Here is a 23,862-nt window from a genome sequence, read left to right as displayed (position 1 = left end):
TTAAAATGAAAAATCTGCATTTTCCTCTGCTAATCAATTGGTGACAGATAGAGGCAATTGGTGACAGATAGAGGGGACAAGGCTGAACTCCTCAACGAGTTCTTTGCCTCAGTGTTCCTAAGCGAGGGGCACGACAAGTCTCTCACTGGGGTTGTAGAGAGGCAGCAGCAAGGCGCCAGACTTCCATGCGTAGATCCTGAGGTGGTGCAGAGTCACTTGGAAGAACTGGATGCCTTTAAGTCGGCAGGCCCGGATGGGCTCCATCCCAGGGTGCTGAAGGCACTGGCCGACGTCATTGCAGAGCCACTGGCGGGAATATTCGAATGCTCGTGGCGCACGGGCCAAGTCCCGGAGGACTGGAAAAGGGCTAACGTGGTCCCCATTTTCAAAAAGGGGAGGAAGGAGGACCCGGGCAACTATAGGCCGGTCAGTCTCACCTCCATCCTTGGTAAAGTATTTGAAAAAATTATCAAGGCTCACATTTGTGAGAGCCCGGCAGGATAAATTATGCTGAGGGGAAACCAGCATGGGTTTGTGGCGGGCAGATCGTGCCTGACCAACCTAGTCTCTTTCTATGACCAGGTTACGAAACGCCTGGACACAGGAGGAGGGGTGGATGTCGTATACCTGGACTTCAGGAAGGCCTTCGATACGGTATCCCACCCCATACTGGTGAACAAATTAAGAGGCTGTGATGTGGATGACTGCACAGTCCGGTGGGTGGCGAATTGGCTAGAGGGTCGCACCCAGAGAGTCGTGGTAGATGGGTCGGTCTCGACCTGGAAGGGTGTGGGCAGTGGGGTCCCGCAGGGTTCGGTCCTTGGACCGATACTCTTTAATGTCTTCATCAGCGACTTGGACGTGGGAGTGAAATGTACTCTGTCCAAGTTTGCAGATGACACAAAGCTATGGGGAGAAGTGGACACGCCGGAGGGCAGGGAACAGCTGCAGGCAGACCTGGATAGGCTGGACAAGTGGGCAGAAAACAACAGGATGCAGTTCAACAAGGAGAAATGCAAAGTGCTGCACCTAGGGAGGAAAAATGTCCAGCACACCTACAGCCTGGGGAATGACCTGCTGGGTGGCACGGAGGTGGAAAGGGATCTTGGAGTCCTAGTGGACTCCAAGTTGAACATGAGCCGGCAGTGTGACGAAGCCATCAGAAAAGCCAATGGCACTTTATCGTGCATCAGCAGATGCATGACAAATAGGTCCAGGGAGGTGATACTTCCCCTCTATAGGGCGTTGGTCAGACCGCAGTTGGAGTACTGCGTGCAATTCTGGGCGCCACACTTCAAGAAGGATGCGGATAACCTGGAGAGGGTCCAGAGAAGGGCAACTCGTATGGTCAAGGGCCTGCAGACCAAGCCCTACGAGGAGAGACTAGAGAAACTGGACCTTTTCAGCCTCCGCAAGAGAAGGTTGAGGGGCGACCTTGTGGCTGCCTATAAGTTCATCACGGGGGCACAGAAGGGAATTGGTGAGGATTTATTCACCAAGGCGCCCCCGGGGGTTACAAGAAACAATGGCCACAAGCTGGCAGACAGCAGATTTAGACTGGACATTAGGAAGAACTTCTTCACAGTTCGAGTGGCCAAGGTCTGGAACGGGCTCCCAAGGGAGATGGTGCTCTCCCCTACCCTGGGGGTCTTCAAGAGGAGGTTAGATGAGTATCTAGCTGGGGTCATTTAGACCCAGCACTCTTTCCTGCTTATGCAGGGGGTCGGACTTGATGATCTATTGAGGTCCCTTCCGACCCTAACATCTATGAATCTATGAATGGGGAAAAATCTCCATTTTACTCCGTTTTTTCCGTGGGAAACAGAAAACTCAGATCCCTGATCATGAGGCATGATTCCCCAATGCAGTGCTTGCTGTGCACCAAGGGCTATTTTGTATATTCTTCTATTGCTGTTTATGAAAAATGTACAATCAGACCTTGGAACGACAATTCAACCCCCTCCCCTTGCCCCCAAATAAATATCCTACCCCCTAGGTTAGAGAGGGATGCTCACTCTGACTCAATGAATCTTTAAATATTCCCTGTAAAGTGGCACAGCTTCAACAAAAAGGGTGGAGAGTGCTTCCAGTCCAGAAAACCCTATAACCTAGGGAACAAGAAACTCTTCAGGGATGAGAGCGATGTCATTTTGAACCTCCTCAGACAGGAAGAAATTAAAACTGTGTCCGCCATATCCTTAATGACTGCAGTAACCACCAGTCTCTTATGAGGGGCAGCATCACAACCTTTCCAAGCAATGGCTTAGGTGCCCAATTCCATAAGAGTTCAGGGCTCTGAATCCCAAGTGGATTTAGGTACCTGAACCTGAGAAAGGCTGAAATTTTAAGGCATACCCTGTTCCTCAATGTTGCCTATTCAGCTGTCTCAAGGACCTCCTTAGTCAGTGTTGTCCGTAGTGAGTCTCATGCCAGTGCAATCACCTTTCCCCATCCAGTGTGTGTGTGTGTATGTGTGTGTGTGTGTGCACGTATGTGCGCACGCGTACTTTTATCTAATAGCCGATTCAATTACCAGAAAGCCCCACTGCAGTGCCCAATCTATGCAAACATTGGGCAAGCCATGTCCAACTAACATGGTGCCTCCTCTGGGCATGTGCTGTGCTTGGTGCGGGTGCATGCCGAGCTTAAAGTAAAGCGCTGGTCCGTTTGTCTTTTCACGTCTGTAAGCAGCCCTGTATCGTTCTGGGTTCCTTCACACTGTAACCATTACAATGTAACAGCTCCTCCCCTTTAGAAACTTTCCGCTTTTGTAATGGCTCCAAATGCGTGTGTGTCCACACACTTAGTCAGGCCTATCATAGGCCTACAGAGCTGCATTCAAGCTTTTCCTTTAGATCAAGTGTAGAAGAATTAGGAAAACATGGAGAATGCAGTAATTCTCCCCAGAGTGTAGCCTATTATATGACTGAATATTTTCAATATTCACTGTAAAACATGGCTAATAATGTAATATCTGGGGGGATAAATTACTAGAGTACTAAATTACATCCTCCCTCCCCCACACTGCCCCATAACATCCAAAATCTACAAAGAGAAAGTTAAGGTTGCAAAGTCAAGGAAGTCAATAGATAGGAAGTGCCAGAATTAAGGTTGCCTCTGAAATCTGGGCCACAAAGTTTCAGTGTGACAGGACCGGACTCCCAGGGGAGGCCGTGATGCCCCCTGGTGGCCGTATGGCTCCTGCCCAGCTCAGTCTCCAATGTAACCCTCCCTTGATTGCTTGTCCACCATGCCTTGTTCTTATTAAAGATTAGGTAAGGGAGGCTGCCCAGGGCTTTAGAGTGAACCTCAGTCCATTCAAGTCGCTAACAGGTCCCTCCCAGACCCCACTAGTCTGAATTTGGTACATAAGCTACATGGGTCCTCTCAGCCTGTCTGCACCCCTCCAAGGCACCTTTAGCCTTAAGGGCTAACTGCATGGCTCCATCCACCCCTACACCATGCCCCATGCCCCACAGGTGTCAATGTAGTCTGCTGCCAGGAGCTCTTGCCCAGTGGCTCTCAGGGCTTGACCCTCTCGATCACTGTGCTTGTATGGCTTCAGCCTGGGCCCCTTCTAGTCACGTAAATCTCTAAGCAGCCCCCATGACACCTGCAGGCTGCTTCTCAGACCTCCTCTCCTCCTAAAGTGACAGCACCCTGTCACAGTCAGCCACCGTACCAACACAATAAGGAACATTTCTGAGCCAAGGAGTTCAAGCCAATATCCATAAAGCCTCCTAAGTCCCACTGAAAACTTTGGGAGATTAACACCTATATACTCTTTTGGATGTGGCTTTTAGAAAAAGGGAGGAAGAAAACCCACTTTTATAATATGGAAGCCAAGTTCCTATAGGGAGCCTTTATCAGCCAAAATCCAGCTCCCACGGGCTAAACTTGCCTCTTTCTTATAAGCTGTGTAAATCCCGGACCCTGATAGTGTTACCCCATGATGTAAGTGAGAAAAAAATAACTCTACCCTCAGGCAATATCCTTTCTCTCAAACAACTCGACATTAATAAAAATCCATGTCATCACTTTGTCTCATTCTTTTGAACTATAGCTAAGTCTTTTGCATTTTTTTTGCCAAGACAAGATCATGATCTTCCCATTTTTGGCCATGACAAACAACCAGCTTGAATCATAACTACAATATAAATAAAGGGGTGGGGAGGGGGGGAATCACAAGCAGCATGCTGAATAACTGGGAAAGAGTATTGCTTTTCAGGCTGTCCCTTTATCAGATAATAAATTAGATATAAAACCATTTAGCTGAAAAATAATAAGGTTTATGCAGCTAATCAGTCAATCTTGTAAGGAATATTGCTGACTTCATTGTCTGTGTTAAGCCAATCTTTACTTGTTAAACCCTTGACCCTCTGCTGTGTCTATTTCTGAAGCCTGTGGAAGTGGCTGGACTTTTAAAGTACCCCTTCTCTTTAACATGTTCTGAAAATAGAGGGGCATAAAAGGCACTGAACATTTTTTAGAACAGGCCTGTGGTCCAAAACCATCTGCCCTTCATATCCTCATTATTATTTGCATTACAGTATTGCCTCAAGGCCCTAGCAATATTTTAAGCACTCTGTAAAAAGTGTGGTACATAAAGATACAGTGTCTCCCTCAGACAGTTCAAAGTGTAAATAGACAGACAAAAGGTGAGAGGTGAAGGGACCTACACGAGGTGACAGGCATTGCTGGGGAGAGAGCTCAGATCTCCTGATACACAAGCTAGTGGCCACGCAACCTTTTTAAACACCCTCATTTAGGGTTTTTTTCCTTCTACAGGAGTTGCTACACATTAGATGTGCTTTGCTTCAGCCCATCCACTATTTTCTGTTCATGAATCTCTACAACCTCATGGTACCTTCAGAACAAATAGGGCTCAGCCCTATACTTTGCAACCACCCTTACATAGTCCCATTGGAAACTGTCAGATACTAGGTTATATAAAGAAAGGTGATGGATTTGGGTCCCCTGGTAAATACATATAGGTATGAAAGCAGAACAAGAAACACAGCATGCCTTCCCACATCCTAGTCTGGTGTACAGTCTAGCATTCAGCAGCCAATGTGGTGCGTTTCCTCCAGCTCCTCTCTCCATCTGATGGAAACATCATTTAGAAGTCAAGAAGAAATGGACATTTTTCCACCCAATCTTATGAGTCACATACTTGAAATCTACTGCCTTCTCCTGTTACGGGTCCTCATTCAGTTCACAGTCCCAGGGGATGAAACCCTGACAGAGCATGGCCCTGGTTTGGAAAGAAAAGACAGAAGTTCAAAGTTCTTGGGATACAAATTACCAGCACTGTTTTCAAATTGAACACTGGGCTGAGGCAGGGAATAATTAGAAGCTTTTATACGGACAATATGTATTCCCTAGGTATTCTTCCTGCAACAGGTGTGCAAGCTCCCTCTTTTTTCAAATGACCTAGAGCAGTGGTTTTCAAACGATGTCCTGTGTATCCCCTGGGTGCCATGATAGGGCATCAGAGCTTCCACCAAGACTGGGGGTAATGATGCAGTGGACTGGGAGGTGCTGTGATGCTGTTACCGGGCCAGGTCACCTGGCTCCACATCCGTTCATGCAGCCCACGTAGACAGAGGTAGGGGTTCTGCAGAAAAAGAAACAATACAAAAGGGTTCTGTGACTTTAGGAAGTTTGAAAACCATGGACCTAGATCAGCCACATCTGTAGGAAAACCAAGGAAAAGAAGAACACATGTCAAAAGATAGAGTGAAACCCTGGCTCCATTAAATCATTGACAAAACTGTTACCAAATTCAGTGGGACCAGGGTTCTTATGGGGTTTCTCCATATGTCATATTGTTGTCCTAGATAGCTGCATAGGCAAGCTAGATACAGACATTCAAAAAGCCTGAGGCAGAATCAATCTAAGTGATGTGGTTTTCCATAAGCGGCATAGTTTAGATGAGTAGAGAACAGAACACACATTCGCCCTTTGGTTGGGGGTAGGGAGGAAAATCTTAGACCAGAGTCTGCCATTTTTAAACCAATCTACACCAAACTTTTGTTCTGTTACAGTTATAAACCAGTTTCCAATCACTTATACTGGTGAAAGTATAATGTCTGTACCTGGCCACAACGTCTACAGTACGTGCATAGATCAAAAAATAAAAATAAAACACAGAAAAACAAGCCTCCAACTCCACGATGACTAACCAAGGGCTATATGCTTTGTTCATTCTCCCTTTCAAACAGCAGGGCAAGTTTTGATGTCATGAGGTTGTCAGCTATTCCACAAAGGAAGTGTAAATGTCTCTTCCCTCACATACAGAGAGTTAAAGCCATGATGGCTTTTAACCACAGACTTTAGACCTGCCATGGAGAACGTGCCCAGTTATACCTATGCTTCTACCCCCAAATCACCAGAGCTCTTGCTGCATATTAGTTGCATGGAGAAGCTTTGCCTTGCTTAGGCACGCAATGCAGACCGAGCATGTAGCACAGCTGATGCTGCTTCTAAGTTCAGTTTGCCCTTGTGTCTCTTTCTCCACCATGCAGCAAAAGCATGCAGTCCAGCACCTGGAAAGGCCTATGTTAATGGAGGTGGAATCTATGACTGATGGCATCAAAAAAAAATAATATACAGGATGCTGGAAAACACAAGACCCTTGCATATGTATTACATTGGGATGATGGACATAAAAGATATTCAAGTTTAGTGTACAACACTGCATGTACCATTAGCACAACCCATTGTATAATTGCTCCAGGATGAAGGCAGCTTTATTGCTCTGATTGAAACATCAGCCTTTGAGTCGCAGCTTTTCTTATTTTTTCCAGGATCAGAAGTAGATCAGTTGATTCAGTTTGCGTGGAGAAAGAATATGTGTGAGTACCAAAGTCCTTTGAGGTATTTTTAATGGTGTCAGAATTGTCAGAAGGATGTATGGACTTAAGGAAAAAAAATCCTTCTATTAGATCCATATCATCAGCTGACAAGGACTGGGTAAAAAGAAACACAAAAGAAGCAAAAAACATAAAGGGAACTCAACCAGTCTATCCCCGACTCTTCAGGGAATTGACCACATGAGAAAAATATCACACACGTGAGAGACAGATATACATTCGGATCAAACTTCCTGTGAAAACAAATTGGCACAACCTTTAATACAGAGCATCATTGAACATGCAGCCATGCATAACCCTTCTGCAGTGGAGTCAAGTTTTTGAATTCCATTTGATTCTTAATAATTTGTATTGTGCCTTGGGCCTTGTTCTGAGACCCACCGTATTGGCATCCTACCAAAACACAATGGTACAGTCTGAGCAAAAGCAGATAATAGTAGTAGCAGTAACTTGAATTTAAATCTCAGGGCTGTTCCTGTTCTTTTCAGGATCAAAATAGTGCACACATGATGAGAAAGGAATTTTAAAAACTCACTTCGCTGATGCACATGGCCTGAGCTTATTAAAAGAGCGACTTATTTGAATGCCTATTATTTTTAGCTATGTGTCTCAGAGCAATGTTTGAGTGCAGACATCCACCTGAAGTCTAAGTGAGCTAGCACTTCAGTGCTGCAATTCTGCACTAACCCAAAAGGTTAGCAACATTTTTCACTGGAACTGGCTGTTTCTGGTCGGTGACAACTCTAAGATTCAGATTAGGATCCAGATTTCGAATCTGACCCCTAAATTTGCCATACTGGCTAAATTTAATAATAATGGGGAGGGGAAGGGACAGGGATGTTTATGGTTGAGAAGATGTTAACCTGAGAAATGTGGATCTGCTTGAATTTCAAAGTTCAAAGGAGGTTCAAGCCCAGGGAAATATTTCATGTCCATCTCCAGTACACACAGCTTCAGTAGTAGTCATCTGATAAAATCTATTCAAATACATTAACCTCCAGTGTATTTTTATTGGTCTCATATAAGTTAAAGCACAGGTCTGAGCTGACTGAAAGGTTAACTCTGTCCTCTGGGCGAAGCCAGCCCATGGATAACATTCTTACCTAATCTCGGTGGTATTCCTGGGGATCACACAGTTCAGTTCATTGAGAAAATGTGATGTCTCCACTGAAAATTCTGGCAGGTTTAAAAAAGAAAACACCAAGGGATATTACAAAATATGAGCCAGAATAATTGATCCACCAGTATTTGCTGGCAATTTGGGGGTTTCTCCTTTTGTCTGTACATGGCCCAGCCTTACAAAAACTTATTGGTTCAAAGATCCCTTATTTCTGCCAACAGCAACTTTGGGGCCACCAGTGTAAATGAAAACTTCTCAGAGGGGTAAGACTGCAAAGCAAAACTTATGATTTGGATACTGTAATAAGGAAGGATTGTTTTGTGACTTACAAGTACCTTCCTCACCTGTATACCTGAGAGTTGATGTTAGTATGAGAATTAATGAATATTTTAAGTCTTGGTCTGACAAACTCATTCAGTCATTCATGTCTTCTATGCATACACGAAGAATGAAAGACAGGAGCAGGAGCACAATTGTTATGAATTTGGTATCCTTCTCCTTTACCAAGAAAAGTGGGTGCTGTATCAGATTACTTAGGAAACAATTCTCTCCTTCCATGGAAATATGAAGGGAATGGCTTTGGGGAAAAAAACCTCTACAAACAGCTTTCCAGGGATTGTTCTATCAGCATGCAGGGTTACTTGATGGAGGGAGGGAGAGATACATCCCTTCATCCCTCTCTACCCTCTTAGTAATTATTCCTCCTCTTCTCCCCCCACAAGTCCTGGACCACAAAGAAGGCTTCCCATCAGGCATACACCTCAGAAAAGGCATGACAATGGCATTTAATTCCCCTCCTCCCATCTTCACATGAAGGTGGGAAGACCTGCACAGAGGATTTCTCCTCCATGGTGGTAATTCTAAAGGCACAATCAAGCTCCATGTGATTGACATTTTCAAAGATATGTTAGGCACTTAAATACAACCCCTGATTTTCTGAACTGCAAAGCACCTTTATTTCTTATATTTTCTTATATTTGCATGGTATATTATTCAGTTACAAGATGTCTCAGATGCAGACAAGATATGGTCCCTGGTAAACAAAGGAGACAACATTGGAACCCAATACATGTATAATTAATTATCTGTCAAAGCAGTTATTTTCCCTAGTAAATAACTCATCTTTTAACAAAGAAGGTATATGTTCATATATCATAACACCCCCTGAACTCAATGGAAATTGCAAGTATTCAATATATTTGAAAATTAGACTAGTCAGATACCTAAATATGCATTTTGCTGCCTAATGATAAGCACTCCGTTTTCTACAACACTTTAATATTTTCTTCCCTTACAAATTATATGCATTTATTTTATAAAATAAACTAGTAAAAAAGTTCTGCCTAATCTGCAGCCTAAATTTCCTGAGCTGCAGTCCTGTCCCTTGCAGAAACAGAGAAAAGTCTACTTCCATCTTCTCTGTAATTGCCCTTCAGGTATTTAAAAACAGTTGTCAAATCCCCCCTCAGTCCTCTCTTCTCCAGGCTAAATAACCCTAGCTCTTTCAGCCTTTCCTCATAAGGCTTGCTTCCCAGACCTGCAATCATATTGATTGCTCTCTGCTAGACTCTTCCCTAACTGTCCGCATCCTTTTTTGATGTGCAGGGCCCAAAACTAGACACAGTACTCCAGGTTAGGCCTCACTACTGCTAAATAGCAAAAGAATCACTTGCCTTGAGTTGCAAACGACACCTCTATTAATACAACCCAGTATATTCTTGGCCCTTTTTTGCAGCAAGAGCACACCCTTAGCTTATATTCAGCTTATGGTCCTCTACAACCCCCAAGTCCCCCTCTGCAGTACTGCAGCCTAGCCAGTCATTCCTCAGTCTGTATTCTGGCATGCAGTTCTTCCATCCCAAGGGCAGGACTTCACACTTGTCCTTGTTGAATCTCATCAGATTGATTGTGGACCATTCCCTCAGTTATCCTAGCCCTGCCCTCCAGGGGGTCTGCAACTCCATCCAACTTGGTGTCATCCTCAAATGTGCTAAGTGTATACTCAGTCCCCTCATCCAAGTCGTTAATAAAATGTAAGTGCTGGAACAAAGGTCCTTGACATTCACAGCAAACCTGAGACAATCTGCAACTATTTATACCCAAACTTCCATTCAAAACACTCCTGAAATTATGAGAGGGATCCAAGTAAGAGTTGAAGGCCACAGGATTTGCCAGCTATCCTCTAACCATTAAAAATAGATGAAATGTTCAAAAGGGAATAACGGTACCAACCTCCCTTGTAGGGTTCTTTGAGACCTACTGGCAAAAGGGTCTAGGTAAAAGCTGGTTATTATCAATGCTAGCACTCAAATCAGGTAGCCTAGTTTAGAATCTGTTTATTTTTTAGTGAAGTGTATTATGCTGCCAAAAGAATACTTCATCATCTATAATAAATATTCATCTACATGTATCATGCACTTGAGCTGCATGAAAGATGAGATCAGACTTACAGGAATGAATGAGAAGCTCAGCAAGATAAATGTCACCTTTCGGTGTTGTTGTTACAGATAAATTGCATTCAGATTTAAACAAAGTCAGTTATTTCATGCAAGCATTCCCTGACTTGACACAGGTTGTTCCTTCTTTCTAAATTAGAAGCTGCTGAGGGTTGGTTAGATTTTACCAAATGCTGACAAGAAAAGAAAGCAGGACCATGATTGTTCTATTAAGCAAGACTTACATCCAACGTAATTATGCTAAACTTATTGCCTATATTTTCTAAAAACCCGAGTATTCCCCTATCAGGACACAGGCCAGATCCTCATCTGAGTGCATTTGTCTAGTTTCACTGACCTTCAGTGGCGGTACCCTGATTTATGCCAACTGACAACATGGCACAAATTCAATTTTCACATGTGTTATCATCAAGTAATGATTTCTGAAACAAAATAAAATGTAGTCTCTATGACGAGAGCCTGTTACAAAAGGCAAATCAATGAGGATGGATCTTGACCTTTGTCAGTGATCTGCATATATATAGCTTAGATTTGCTACTTTTCCAGTAGATGGATTAGTGCTCACACTTCTTACAGTCCGCACTTATTGACTATTTAGTAACATAACCATAGTAAGACATGTAACGTGCTCAGCGTTGTGCTTTGTATTATGGCCCCTCAACAAAAACAATAATTAAAATCCATAAGGTAATTTATTTAACCTGCTTTTTTATGGTTTTCTCATCAAAACTTTAAGGGCAAGTTATAGTGGACCAAAGTCTTTTTCAGACCCTATAGTTCTGTTAAGGAGTTGGCCGAGCCGATCTTAGGGGTGGGTGATGTGGATGACCATGGCCAGGTTGGTTGCATGTCAGGCCCTGGAGGAGCCCCAGGGAAGCCACAAGGCACTGCTCCTGTTCCCTGTACTTCAACTACACGGGGCTGCAGCCAGCAGTCCCTGCCACAGGCAGATGCCCTGCCCAGCTCCCCCTCCTGTTGGACAGAGCCCCTCTGCAGCAGGGCAGCAGTGCCAGCGACTTGGGGGGAGGCTGCAAAATGCAAGTTCACCCAGGGCACCATTTTCCCGAAGGCCAGCTCTGGGAGTCAGCATTGTAGCACAAGGAAAAACTGTTACTTGTACATTATTTTTTCAATTACATCTTTGTATAAATAATGGGTTATTATTTATGAAAACAAATTGATGTGATCTTAATTTGTAAGTCAAATATTACATGAAGATCAAGATTGAAATATGATTCTTGACACAAGAGGGTTTTTTTAATTGTGCACAGGTACTCCACAAACATTCAGACCAGCTTCATCAAAAACAGAAGCTAGAAAATGCCCCAACAACACTGGAAGTTACTCAGTTTGGACGGCCCTGTCTCCCATGGTCAGTGGTTAACAAAAGGCAAAAACAAATTACCGGTGGCCTGAAGGATTTTAACTTTGTGGGTAACAAGATATACTTTTTACCACTAGAAAGCCAGGGATGCCAGACATCAAAAGTTGTCTCGTCATTTACAAAATATGCTGGCTTTTGAAACTTGGTCACATCACATTTTTAACTTGAATTCTTTTCTTTAACTGTATTTATTAATAAAACCCCACCTTGAATTCTGATATCATTTTCACAAGGGTCATCGTGCGGCTGACTGCAGCTAAACCCCAATGCAAGCTTATATATCTGTTTTAGGTGCTTAACACTGTGCTGTCCAGAACAAGGCTCAGTGAAGTCAGTGGTATAGTCACATGAAGGGAGATGTGCAGAATCAGGATCTAAATGCAGTTTTGTTTTCTCAAAACTGTAAGGAGGTGGTTCTGCAAACACCTACACGAACATTTCCCGTTCACATCAGTTGCATTAAGTTTGCGGTAAAACTTCACAGCCAGTAGACTAAATCCTGCTGGTAACTATTTGCAAGATCTGAACCTTTATTTTCCTACCAATAACTGCTACTTCCCAGTAACAGCCACTTTCTCTTCTAGACTAGACCAGCTCTGACTATACAGGTGTTGGCCCCTAGAAAATCTCTGCTGCTGAAACTTGGCAAATCCCAATACATTTTACTACTAAACAAAAACTTACAGTAGTTATAGGAACCAAGTCACATGACATAAAAATGTCAGGACCAAAAAGTAAGTATAGCCAACATTTGTAATAAATTATAGTTAATACACATTGCAAAGATTACACTTTGGGATGCGGCTCCTATGTTTTCCATTATTTAATAATTTATTATATGAAATCCATTGACCTTTCAAAGCTTTCCTTTTTTTTTAGGTGAACCAAGAGTGTTAATTATGCTTCAGCTTTTTTATGGAGCAACATTAGCATACAAATAGGCCATCAATAACCAATTACAATCTTCATCCTACAACTCTAAGCTTGACTACGCACGCGCCCGCACACAACCCCTTTTAAATGGACAAAACATGTCACGATTGATTAAAGTGGGGATTGCACAGGGAAATATCCGGAGGACAGATGGATAAATATCTGCAGAGCTTTCAGGCAGGGAATTCAAAGTGGTCTTTATTATTTTATCAGCTGAATATAGTTCCATCAAAATAACCTTAGTTTTCCTTATACTGGCCTGGCAATGACTTGAGAGATTAAAAATTCATTCAAACCTCATGCTGGTACCATTTATGGATCTTATTCAAGTGGAAACTATCAATTGTGTCAAACCATCCTGACTTATGTCTTAAGCAACACTTGACTTATTGCCAATGAAATGCTAAATCTGCTTGCTTCTTTTTTATGGAGAGTAACACTGCAGGGGGAAAGGGTTATTTGTTTCATTTATCATAGTAAAACTGAATTTGCTCTAAAGATGAATAATAAAATAATGGCCCTAATATTATTACTGTAAGTACAATGAACTTGCTGCAGTGCCTTTCATCCAAGGCCTTTAAAATTTAAACAAGTTTAACTGGTTTGACTAAAGATGTGATTTTAAACTTTATTCCGTTAAACCAATGCAGTTTTGTGTAGAGACACTCTTAAATTGATTTAAAATACGCAGTTCTTAAGCAAGCGATAGTAGAAAAGGGTTTATGCTGATTTAATTAAAATGTGCATTTACACCAATTTAAACAAAACCCATAGAACTTCTGGCCAAGGACAGATATTACAGGTTTACCAGTATAAAATGATCAGAAACCAGTCTATACCTATAACAGAACAGAAGTTCAGCACGCACAGACTGGTTTAAAAGTGGCAGAACCCAGTCTAAGATTTGCCCCCCACACCAAAGGGAGAATGTGTGTTCTGTTTGGTACCGATCTCATCTACATCACTTGCAGGAAACCATGTAACACAGGGTGCAGACAGAAGAGCAACTCCCTGCTGTAACTTGTAACACTTTGCAGGAAACATTTTGAGTTACAATGATCTCCAGGACCAAACAGAAGTTCACTGTTGGCTCCAGGGGGGATAGAGGGGTTGGGGAATCCAGCTGCTGGTTGCAAGCCTGCAGCTGGTTTCCCTGGCAATGACCCCTCCTCCCTCCAAGCCCAGCTGCTGTTTTCAGAATGGGAGGGGGGAAAGGGAGCAGAGGGAGCTCATTCTAGGTGTTCCCCAGCCCATGCTGGAGGGTGGGGTGGGTGGATTGGAGTCCCCTACCTTGGAGGTCTCCAATATACCCTCCCACACTTTAGCACCGACTGAAAAGACCCCACACCAAACTCCCTCCATTCCCTTTCCCCCTTCCCATTCTGAAAAAAGCACCCAGGCTGGGATGCAGCACAGACACAAGTTACTGAAGGCACTATGTTTTGAAACGTCTTCATCTGAATGAGGGTTCAGATTTTCATGGGATCAGGTCCCTTTAAAGTGCTTTGCAGCCATGCACTTCTGTTTGGCCACGGCTGTAGAGGGCTCTCAGGGGCCGGATGGGGCAAAAATTGTCACTTCTGTCTGTGCCTTTAGGTTGATTCCACCTCAGGTTTTTTGAATGTCTGTACCTAGCCTCTATGTTCAAGATGAGCCCTGAAGCAGTTTACCTGCATTTGGTTTCCAATGCACATCTTGGACTAAGAGATGTAAGCAGGGTCATGAACGCCATGTGCCCCCAGAGTCTGGGGGGCAATAGCGACCACCCCCAGGCAGTTGCAGCAGTGTCAGCAGCAGGGGCACGTTGGCTGCGAGCAGGGAGCTCCTGCAGATGGCCGTGGTGGTGTCAGTGGCGAGCACCTACAAATGCCGCCAGCTGAGTCAGCAGTGGCCACCGGTGATCAGGGACTGCTCACAGATGCCGCCAGCAGTGTTAGTGGTGACTGCCTACAGGCACTGCCGGCAGCGGCAGTGCCACTTTTTGCAAGGGGTGCACTGCCAAGTTCAGGGGGTGCACATGCACCCACATGCACCCGCTACATGTTGCCAATCAGCAGGGTCAAATCCTACTGAGAATAAGGCAGCTTGGTTCTCAACTCAAGGTAAAACGTAGGCTGTAAACTACAAACTTGTCTTGTCCTCACCAGGATTTTATTTCATGCTAGTTAACTGGACTTAAGGAAACCTTTTTTTCTCTCTCTCTAGTGAAGAAAAAGTCTATGCTAAAAACTCAGAGAGAAATTCCTCTGACTGTAGGATACAATTTGACAAGGTCAGAGGAAAGCTGATTGAGCTTTAATTCATTTCTAACAAACTCGAGTCATTTTTTTTTTCAATTTAGTCCTCTTCCTCCAATTTTTTAATCACTTTAAAATTAAGACAGTATGTGGCATCAGCATGTAAGATTTTATAACAATTATGCAATGCTATGTAAAGTATATAGATTCATAGATGCTAGGGTCAGAAAGGACCTCAACAGATCATTGAGTCCGACCCTCTGCCCTGGGCAGGAAAAAGTGCTGGGGTCATAGTACTAGTATATCGAATGACCCTGGCCAGATACCTATCTAGCCTTCCCTTAAAGACCCCCAAGGTAGAGGAGAGCACCACTTCCCTTGGAAGCCCATTCCAGATTCTAGCCACCCTTACCATGAAGAAGTTCTTTCTGATGTCCAACCTAAATCTGTTCTCTGTCAGTTTGTGACTGTTGTTCCTTGTAACCCCAAGAGGCACCCTGGTGAACACAGCATCTCTGATCCCTTGCTGCATCCCCCTAATAAATTTGTAGGTGGCCACAAGATCACCTCTCAGCCTTCTCTTGCTGAGTCTGAAGAGATCCAGGTCCCTTAATCTCTCCTCGTAAGGCTTGGCCTGCAAACCCTTAACCATACGAGTGGCCCTCCTCTGGACCCCCTTGAGGTTATCCACATCCTTCTTAAAGTATGGCACCCAAACCTGGACCCAGTACTCCCACTGCGGTCTGACCAATGCCACATAGAGGGGAAGTATCACTTCCTCGGATCTATTTGTCATGCATCTGCTAATGCATGATAAAGTGCAGTTAGCTTTGCTGATGATTTTGTCACACTGACGACACATGTTCATCTTGGAGTCTGCTATGACTCCGAGATCCCTTTCCACCTCTGTGCTGCTGAAAGGGTCATTCCCCAGCCAGTAGGTGTGCTGGATATTTTTACACTCTAGGTGCAGCACTCTGCATTTGTCCTTGTTGTACTGCATCCTATTGTGTTCTGCCCACTTTTCCAACCTGTCCAGGTCTGCCTGCAATCACTCCCTACCCTCTGGTGTGTTCACTTCACCCCACAATTTAGTATCATCCACAAACTTGGACCGAGTACACTTCACACCCACATCCAAGTCACAGCCTGAGCCCTGTGGGACCCCACTGCCCACATCCTTTCAGGTCAATACCGACCATCCACCACCACTCTCTGCGTGCAACCCCCAAACCAATTTGCCACCCACCAGACTGTGTAATCATCTAAGTCACGGCCTCTTAATTTACTTATGAGAATGGGATGAGATACCGTATCGAAGGCCTTCATAAAATCCAAGTAAACGACATCCACGTCTACTCCTGCGTCTAAGCGTTTTGTGATCTGGTCATAAAAAAAACCAACAGATTAGTTAGGCGTGATCTACCTGCTACGAATCCATGCCAGTTGCCCTGCTGCATTATTTTTCCTGCTGGACTCAGACAAATATGATCCTTAACAACTTTTTCAAAGACTTTTCCAAGGATAGAGGTGAGACTGACTGGCCTATAATTACTTGGATCCTCCTTCCTCCCCTTCTTGAAAATAGGGACCACATTAGCCCTTTACCAGTCCTCCGGGACCTGACCCGAACACCGCGAGAGCTCAAACAGCTGTGCTAGTGGTTCTGCTATGACACCGGCCAATTCTTTAAGCACCCTCAGATACAGCTCACCCGGGCCTGCTGACTTGCACACATCCAGTCCATCCAAATGACTCTGCACCAAGTCAGCGTCAACTGTTGGTGGGCTGGTGTCCCTCTGATGCCCATCTAAGAACCCATTAGGAGGCTTTTCCTGACCCTTGTTCAGGAACACTGAGGCAAAAAATTCACTGAAGAGCTCAGCCTTGTCCCCCAGCTGTCACTAATTGCTCCTGCTTGCTCAGTAGGGGTCCTATCCTGCCCTGTGCCTTCCTTTTACTCCCTGCGTACCTAAAAAAAGACTTTTTGTTGTCTTTAATTTGTGTTGCCAGCCTCAGCTCTGTAGTTGCTTTGACCTTTCTAACTGCCTCCCTGCAAGTGTGGGCCAAGTACGTATACTCCTCCTTGGTAGCTTTCCCCTGCTTTCACTGCCTATATGCCTCTTTTTGCCCTTAGGCTTCCCTGGATTTCTCTGTTTAGCCCAGGAGGTTTTTTGGCCCCTTTGCCCCCTTTCCCTCTCAATGGGATCATCTCCCTCTGCGTCTGAAGGATCGCTTCCTTTAGGAACAACCACCCTTCCTGGATTTCCATCTCACCAATACACCTATGCTACAGTCATTGACTAAACTCACAAGCACACTGAAGTTAGCCTTCCTAAAGTCAAGCACTTCCACCCTACGAGTTATCTTTCCCACCCTACGCCATATGGTGAATTGGATTGATTGATGGTCAGTGTCCCCAAGGTGACCACAAATCTGCAGCTCCCCTACCAGGTCATCCCCCATCTCCAACACCAAGTCCAGTAAGGCATTCCCCCTAGTGGGACCATATTCCTCCTGCATTAGATGAAGGTCCTGTATGCAGGTTAAGAACCTGCATGAACAGTTGGATTTGGCTGACTGTTCCTCCCAGCAGATATGAGGGTAGTTTAGGTCCCCCGTGACAACCACATCCCTAGACTGCACGGCCTCTGAGAGCTGCCTCAAGAATTCCAAGTCTAGCTCTTCCTCTTGATGTGGTGATCTGTAGCAGACTCCCTTTCCCCCCGACCTCCATGTATTCTAACCCACAATTCCTCAACTTCCTCCTGCTCTGATCCCACTTTGATTAGGGTAGATGTATAGCGCTCCTTAACATAGAGAGCAACCCACCCCCCCCCCTTCCTCCCATCTGTACAAGCTGTAGCCCTCAATGCATACTGCCCAGCCATAGGTAGGGTCCCACCAGGCTTCTGTTAGCCCCACTAAATCAATGTTCTTGTTTGCAAACAGGAGTGCAAGTTCTTCCTGCTTGTTCCCCATGCTCCTACCACTTGTATAGAAGCACTTGAGCTCTCCGAATGATGCCTTTGGTGTCCTTCCCCCTCCCCCATTGTGATGCCGAATGAGCCCCTTAGTACTTACATGGGATGTTCTGTTGCATGTCTCATAGGTTGTAGGTCCTAGATTCTCTCTATGCCTCCCCGTCCCCGTCAAACTGAATTTAAAGCCCGATGCAGGAGATCAGACAACCTGTAAAAGAAGAGACTCTTACCTTTTGCAGAGAGATGAAGCCCATCGTGTGCCAGGAAGTCCCTTGCACGGAAGTGCAGATTGTGGTCCGCATTTATATCGGGAAGAATATTCTCAAACCCTGCCCCACATTAGAGCAGTGTGTGCAAAAACAGTATGGTAAACTTTTCAAAAGATCCAGTATTTAGAATGAGATTGGACCCCTATATGAACCTAATCTGAACTAATGAGAGTCTATTGGAGATCCCATGTCCCTTAATCCTTCCTCCCTTACTGACAGTCCCTTCATTCCCTTTCTTGGTCCCTTAAGGGTTCAAAGGAGAATGTCTGGTGGCCCACAACTCCCTCTGGTGTCTTCATGGGAAAGTCTGAAGGCACCTTTCCCCTTCAGATTTCCTCATCTTTATGGAAAAATTCCTGCAGAACATTAAAAAATTGGAAATACTGACAATACCGGAATATTTTGGCATTTTTGTCTGAAATAAAAGGTTTAATTTCAAAACTCACATTTTGAAATGTCAATTTGAACAATCCCACTTTGAATTTTCTCCATTTAAAAATGGAAAATGTAATCACTATCAACAATTTTCCCCAAAAATTATGTTTCAAGTAAACACTACATGGGGGGGGGGGGGTTGATTTAAATAAAATATAATTCTAGGGTCATTTACATTGACTGTTCATAGTATTGAGTCTCAGTTGAACTGCGCATGCATTTACAAGGACAACTGAGGTTATTTATATTTCAAGTCAGTAGACTAGGCCAAACTCCTTCATTCGCTCACTGTTTTAGGAATGTTGAATGCTTGCACTTAATCATAAACTCAGAGGGTAGAACTGCAGACGTTATTAAAATGGAGATAGGATAAGTTGTCAATTAACCAGTTGTACTTTTGTAAACAAATAAACTAATCATAATCTATCTGAATTTCAAGGGACAACAACTCCGTATCAGCATACAGGGAACAGCATTTTTTCTACGAGTTATAAATTACAGCAATAGAAAGTTTCAAAACTAATGGACTGAAAAACAAAAACAATGAGTTTGCTGAGGACGGGCATTTCCTAGTTCCTCTGAAAAAGTCTCCTTCTGATTTAAACTGAGGAACAAAGACAGAATTGCTCACTCTTCTTATGCCTCGAGTTTAAAAGTGAGTAAATTTTTGGTCACTATTTGTCACAGGTATGACCCAGACGGGGGGCGGGTGTTAGGGTTCAGAAACTAGGGATTCCTAGTTTCATGTTTTCATAGTAGCTAGGGTCAGGAGGGACCTGAACAGATCATCTAGCCTGACCCCCTGCTGCAGGCAGGAATGAATGCTGGGTTTACAAGACCCCAGACAGGTGATCATCCAACCTCCTCTTGAATTTGCCCAAGGTAGGGGCGAGGACCACTTCCCTGGGAAGTTGGTTCCAGATTTTGGCCACCCTAACTGTAAAATATTGCCTTCTGATCTCTAACCTGAACCTATTCTCCATCACCTTATTACCATTGTTCCTTGTCACCCCAGGTGGTTCTGGGGAGAAAAGGGCTCCACCTATTTGCTGTTGAAATACTGACAATTGACAATACTGTAGGTACAAAAGCCAAGCTGAGTGTTATAACACCAGGGGTTAGTCCCAGTCTGATTGATCATGCCAGGCTTCAAATGAATCTGTGGTCAAAGCAAGACCCGAAATCAGGAGCCAGGGAATCCAACACACAGGATAGGGTAGGCAGGAGCAAAATACTGGGGTCCAAAGTGGGAACTAGGTTGGAGTGAAGCTGGAGGCAGGGCAAGAGAGTCCAAGATAGAGGCAAGACCAGAGAGAGATAAGGGCTCAAGGAAGGAACAAGACTGAAGCAGGAGTCCAGCAAGGAAGTCCACAGCAGGTCTACTAGCAGTATTGTTGCAAAGACAAGATAGGAAGTAGGAAGGTTTTATAGCCCTCCCATCAGGGCCTTGTAGCTCTCATTGGTCCTCCCAGGTCACCTGATCCCCTGGTGAGGAACCTCATGGGAGGGCCAGACAGCTGGAGAAGGTATATGATGAGTCTCCTCAGGGTGCCACAACCTGGTCTTTTGCAGGTGGGCATCACTAGTTGGGGTTTGAATCCCAGGACCTGCCAATGGGATTCATTTAGCTGATGAAGTGAGATGAAAGGGTAAAACCATTAACAGTCCTTTCAGCAGGCCAGTCCACAAAGGGAAAGCATTTTAATAACCTTCAGAAATATCCAGGAGTGACTTGTATTGGTTTCTAGGCAGTACTGAATTAAATGCTATGTGCTAGATTCTTAGCTAATGTGCATCCACCTAGTCCCACTGAAGTGAGTATGATTTATACCTCTCCAATGTTTTCATTAATGATCCTGATCCTACTAATTCTAATTCAAATAAGCAGCAGAACTATGTTCTGTAGCTGTTGAATCCAGTGGAATTGCTTAGGTGATAGGAAGCTACTCGAGTGAGCCACAGTAATGCCAACTCTCACGATTTCTATGTAAAATTAAGTCTGACTCATGATCTTGTGATAGAACTGTCAAATCTCGGGATTTTTAATTCTGGTGCGTGTAGAGCAGCACCCAGCAGGCAAGTCTATGGAGTGTGGTGGCAAATCAAGGCCTTCACAGTGAGGGACAGAGTCGCAGGTGGCTCATCCAGAGGTGCAGGTGGGAGGGGTGCAGCTCCCTGCCACTGTATGCACCCCCAGGGGAAGCATGGGGGGCACATGTCCCCGGAGGCTTTGCAACCTGCTGCCTTTGCCGCAGAAGCTGCACACTGGCCATGCCATGCATCCCCTGCCCACCCAGCGGCCGGAGGCACAACATGAGGTCACACAGCTCCCGGGGCAAGGGCAGCAGGAACAGAGGCAACAGGAACAGGAACAGAGGCAAGTTCCCTGGGCAGAGAAAGGCTGGTTTACAGGCAAGCGGCCTTTGTTTGATGTTAGCACCTAAAAGGTTTGAGGTGCATACCAGTGGTTCATGTGCTCAGGGAAGGGCTGAGCCAGGACCAGAGGGTCTAAGAGCCCAAGGGGGCCGAGTGTATAGGCTAGGGTATAGCCCTGGGCTGAAAGGTATATCTGCTGGGAGATAAGGAAGGTTTGCTCTTTTTAAGGAGTAGAGGGCTGTTTCTGCTACATGTGTTTCTGTTATAGGCTAGAGGCTTATGGCTTACGTTACTCTTTAATCTGGTGGTTTGGGTTGGGACTCTAAGGGGTGATTATGGAGGTCCCACTAGTGCCTGAGAGGCACACGATTGCCTTGAGCCTTGCCAGGGGCAGGCTCAAGGCCACAGCTATTGTTGGGACTGCAAAGCAGACAGGGGCCAGGGCTCAATCTTATAAGCAGGGCTGGGGCCATGCACCAGATTGTGCTTGTTTGCTAACCCTGCGTTGGATCAGGCTCGTGGACTGATCCTGTGAACCTGATCCAACAAACAAACTGACCCTGTACCACTCATCCAACCCACAGCCCAGGAAGTTTGGGCACCACTTGCTCTATATCATAAAATAGAGATACAGTCCAGGTCAAAAGTTGAGCATGATGCTCCTAATTCCAAATACAGGCAAAATCCAGCTACTTTCAGTGGTCTAAGTCAGTGCTAGTTGAACTTTCCTGTTGAAACTTTTTGAGATGGCAAACTCAGTTCTCGGCTAATAAGTGTGTTGAAAGGATCTGCTTTCCATGAAAAAATGTTTATATTTGGGGGGGTTGGAGGAGGGGACCCAATTTTTTTCTTGGTTTAGACTGTGAAATTTCAGTTTTGAGAATTCAAAGAAAAGTTGGATTAATAGCAATATACATTACTATTGATCCAACTTCTCTCTGAATTCTCAAAACTGAAATATATATATATATATATTGGTTTGTCTATACAAATACATATATTTGTTTGTCTTCTTTCATCAAAATTTGTCAAGAGGAAAATTATTTCCCACCAGCAATACTTTTTACACATATATACCATGCACTTGAATGCACAGAAGATAGCTATACACGGCATATTTTTCATACTTGATAAAATATTGCAATACTCATATATGTAAGACCTCGCCAGGACCTACCCAGTAAGAAACTAAAATGTTGACCAAGTGATAATTAAAATAATAGAAAAGCAGGGGTGGAGGCACCACAGGAGACCATATAGTCCAATTCCCTGGTCAGGGCAGGGTCATCCCTGACTAAAGCTCCCCACTCAAGTGTTTGGCTAACATGCTCTTAAAATCTTCCAGGGAAGGAGATTCCAAACCTCTCTAGGTAGCCTCTTCATAGTGGAAAAATCCTTCCTAGCTTCTAACCTAAACTTCTGCTGCTGCCATTTCAGACCATTGCTCCTAGTCCTGTCCTCTGCACCCCCAGGGAACAATCTATCTCCACCTTCTTTCAATAACCCTTTAGGTATTTGAAGATGGTTCTCATACACCACCTCCTCCAAACAAAAAAAATTATTCTATTTCCTTCAGCCTTTCTTCATAACTCAGGTTTCCCAAGGTTCTAGTTTTGTGTCTCCCCGATGGATTCTTCCCAATTTGTCCACATTTTTCTTGAAGCATGGGGCCAAAAACTGGACAAAGGATTCCAGGTGAGGCCTCACCAGTACTGAATAGACTGGGAGAATCATTTCCCTTCATTTGCAAGGACAATCCTATTTATATAGCTCAGTATGCTGTTGACCTTCTTTTCAGCACGGGTGTGCTGCTGGCTTATATTGAAATTATGGTCCACTGGAAGTCCCAGGTCCTTTTCTGCAGCACTATAGCCTAGCCAATCATTCCCCAGGATGCAGTTGTGCATGTGATTGTTCTGTCCAAAGTTCAGGACTTTGCACTTGTCCTCAGTGACTTTCACTCAACTGATTGCAGACCATTTTTGCAGTTTATCCAGGTTATCTGAAACCAAGCCCAGCCCTCCAAAATGCCTGAAACTCCACCCTACTTGGCATCATCTGCAAATTTACTAGGCAGGTGCACTCAGTCCCATCCTCCAAGTCATTAATAACTTGAATTGAGGTTTGAAAGCAGAGGATATTCAGGTGTCTTTAAAATGGGAGCTTGAATTTTATAGTAATTGCTGCATACCAGATTTTTTTAAATCACTGAATAGATACAGTGAGGTGTAATCTTTGTTTCTTAATTATCTGGTTTTTGTACGTAAAAAGAACACCAGCTTTACTTTGTGGGGACAGTTAGCAGGGCTTTTATTTAATATAGTGCTAATAAGAACTCCAAGAATATAAAATACCTAAAAGCATCACAGGTTATTAGGATATAAACAGAAAGTAATTATATGACTGGATACCATTCTGTGAAAAAAACATGATTCATTAATAGAAACTTATTACTAATGGGAAAATCAGCCACCTGTGCTTATAAACATATCAGGCCAAATTTAGTCCTGGAGTTGCTCTGGTTAAGTCAATGGGATAAACTCTTGGACACGCTAGCCTACTTATTTTAGCTAAGCCAAAGAATGCTGCCCAGTCTGGATCTTTACCTCTTTTCTACTGATAGGCAAAAGTTATCTGGAATAAATGTAGGGGGAACTATGTATACCAGAAAATGGGGCAAATCCCCTACCTATTTTAAAGATCATCCTATGAAGAAGACAATAATTAAGAAACAGCAACTTTTCATACAGTTTTCTAAGGTTTGCCAGTTTGGGGTTTCTTTGGTGTTGGGTT

General features: G+C 44.2%; 1 long non-coding RNA gene across 1 annotated transcript in view; it reads right to left on the bottom strand.

Moving 5' to 3' along the window:
* Positions 1 to 1,396: 1,396 nt before the first annotated feature.
* Positions 1,397 to 23,862, bottom strand: part of LOC132249222 (uncharacterized) — a 47,418-nt gene continuing 24,952 nt past the window's right edge. Inside the window, exons 3-5 of the long non-coding RNA XR_009460625.1 lie at positions 18,090 to 18,197; positions 16,317 to 16,388; positions 1,397 to 5,617 (exon numbers count right to left, since the gene is read on the bottom strand). This is a non-coding gene — a long non-coding RNA (uncharacterized LOC132249222). The remainder of the gene's footprint in view (positions 5,618 to 16,316; positions 16,389 to 18,089; positions 18,198 to 23,862) is intronic.

The sequence above is a fragment of the Alligator mississippiensis genome, chromosome 3 (assembly GCF_030867095.1).
Source record: "Alligator mississippiensis isolate rAllMis1 chromosome 3, rAllMis1, whole genome shotgun sequence".
NCBI lineage: Eukaryota > Metazoa > Chordata > Crocodylia > Alligatoridae > Alligator > Alligator mississippiensis.
The sequence above is the reverse complement of the archived record's forward strand: the minus strand, read 5'-3'. Positions and strand labels throughout refer to the sequence as shown.